The sequence below is a fragment of the Bactrocera latifrons genome, unplaced genomic scaffold, assembly GCF_001853355.1.
Source record: "Bactrocera latifrons isolate USDA-ARS-PBARC rearing strain unplaced genomic scaffold, ASM185335v1 scaffold_176, whole genome shotgun sequence".
Lineage (NCBI taxonomy): Eukaryota > Metazoa > Arthropoda > Insecta > Diptera > Tephritidae > Bactrocera > Bactrocera latifrons.
In genome coordinates, this window is record NW_017535252.1 from 234,666 (window position 1) to 237,648 (window position 2,983).

Consider the following 2,983-nt stretch of genomic DNA (forward strand, 5'->3'; position numbering starts at 1 on the left):
ATCTGAAAGAAAAGATAAATATTATTTCATCATTTAAAATATAAAACAAATATTTCTTTTCACATATTATATTGGCCGCCTTAAATGCATATAATACATATGTAGCTATGTATGTATGTATTTATTTTGCAATGCCTTACTTACCTTCTTGTAACACGAGCCTCCTTTACGATGGAATGATCACGAATGACATGCATCTTTCAATCGTTTTTTTATTACCCTTTTGGGATTTTCTTTTGGCACTACTGAAAATTATGTTTCTCCTTCGCACTCATTCACATAAATCAAGAAATGAAAGCAACTTTTTTTCATCGAATTTGGGTAAACAAAAAATAACCCGAAAATGTGCGTTGGTGTTAGTGCATAGAGAAAAAATGTGTAGTTGAATTGAAATATTTGACACAAGAGGGTAGCCGTGGTTGGCAGGGCACACACACATTCAACATCCATTCATATTGAGTTGTTATACACTTGAAGCTGCTTACTTTTCCCAATATTGCTTAAATAAACACAGTCTGATTGTGTTTGTATGAATATCGAATTGAAATAGCGCAATATATGTGCAGCTATCTCGATATAACGTTGGCGTGCGAATAACACTACATGCTGCTAGTGCGCACAGAAATCCAAACAAAGGCGTCGTTTCGTGCGCATTGGCAAAAACCGTACGCTTTGGATATGCAATAATTTTGCAAATTCAATATTCAAATAGATAAATACGATGCAAATAAATAATACTCCAACCTGTGAATAAGTGGCGGTCGTAGAGTTGAGTGCTTTGAGAAATCGAGCTATCATGAACTATGTGAGAGTGTGTGCAGCGCAACCAATGTGGGCAAGTTGAGATCAGGTGAGTGGTTTCGAAAATATTGTGAGCTTAAGCGCAATTTTACAATTTTATACAACAACAATATAATAGCATACGACCTGTAAGGGCTTTCAGCAAAGTTAAAATATATTTTACGCAAATTTCAGTAGTTTGGACAATTTATGTCCATTATTTGATTTGCATAAGTTTTTACTAAAAACAATTTAGTCAAAATTCAAAAAAGTATACCACTTTGGACATATTCTTGTTTTGAGGAAATTCATAAAAACGAAATTATTTCGGTTATATAAAGTAAAACAAATATTCTATAAACTAACAAGTTTCAAGTAAGAACTTAATATCGATTCTGATAAGGAAGTGTTTGTGGATATTCGAGGTTTATTCGACGAGGTATAGTAAGCATTTCTTCAAATTGGAAAAACAGTTTGCAATGTATTAAAAATTATAGAATTAGATTCAAAAATTCGGATTTCTGTAAGCACTTTGTTCGCAAAAGTTAATAATTTAATAAAAAACAAGTAAGGAAGGGCTAAGTTCGGATGCAACCGAGCATTTTATACTTTTGCATTTTGAAAGAATTAAAACCAGGGAATGCATTGAGATAAAATGGCAACCAGAAGATCGGAATCTAAGCTGTTTTATACATATACCTGATATACAAAATAACGTATCATCAAAAAATTACATACATATGTATATAATATTACATATGTTCAACATTTTCAGGTTCTGAACTCAGATATAAACCAGTTTTCACCAATATTAAATTTTTTTTCACTCATGTTCCATTTTATTTCATGTTTCATCCATGCCACTGTAAATTTCCGAAAATGTTGTTACGTTACTTTGCATTTCAGGTGACGATATACTCTATATAATCCATACACTGGCCGACAAATTCGGCTTAAGATTTGTTAGAAAAAAGAAAGTCATTATATGCAGTACGTGGAAACTAGATTAGTATCGACTCAATATTATCCATTAACAATTATCATTCACATACAATCACCAATAATATGGAGAAAAGTCAGCTGGAAGTTCGAAAATACTGGTAATGGTTATAAGGGGCTAGATCATATTTTATCTCAAATTTATCCATTTTAGGCACAAATATACATTGTCATGATTAAAATACGCTCTGCGAATTTCATAGAGGTCACTCAAGTATTGGCTGATATATCCAGCATAAAGTCACCTGAAAGTTCGAAAATCTTGATATTAGGTATATGGGGACTAAGAGAAGAGTTGATCACACATTCACCAATATTTTCATACACTAAAGTCATTATTCGTGTAAACTTTAATTCTATTATATCTATTGCTTCTTGATTTGGGTTCTGGAAACTGAACGAATCCAGAGGAATTAATAATTGTGCTATATGGAAAATAGGCGTGGTTATTGTCGGCTTTCAATCATTTTCACAACGTGTCACAGGAATGTAATAAGAATGTCCCCTACCAAATTTTGTCGAAATCGGTCATTCGGGTCCCGAGATATGGGATATAAGAAGTCGACGGCGCCACGCTCATCGTCAAATTTTTATACCAGCTCCCATAAATCTTTCTAATACCATCTTAGTGATGAAATTTAATGTCTCCAGCATATCTAGCTATTGATTTAACGCGCTCTTAGTAGTTTTTAACAGTACCGTTATATGAGGGGGTTATCCTCCGATTCAATCCATTTTCATATTTTAGATAGACTTAGGTTCTTTTGGGATATGTACTGAGCAAAGTTGGTTGTTGTAGCTTAAGTGGGTTAGGAGATATGTACATTGAACTTATTAGAGGGCGGAGTTACGCACACTTTTTCCAAAAATTCTATTCACAAGTGCTCCTTGCTACTGCGTTCCTCTGCACCAAATTACAGCTTTATATAATATCTTAATATGGTGCTTAGTTATGGCCCTTTTTATGTTTCCGGTTAATGACGAGTTTTGGCCGTGCCACTGGTCCGATTACGCCCATCTACGAAGTCGATCATTTTGTACTAAGAAACCTTCAAATCAAGTTGCCAACAAGTATTCAAGTTACAACTCGCACGGAATGACGGACAGACGGACAGACGACAGTTAACTGGGTTTCAACTTTCTCGTCTCGTAATCAAACCGTCATTCCAGAAAACAGATGGATTGGTTAATCGACGAAGAACTC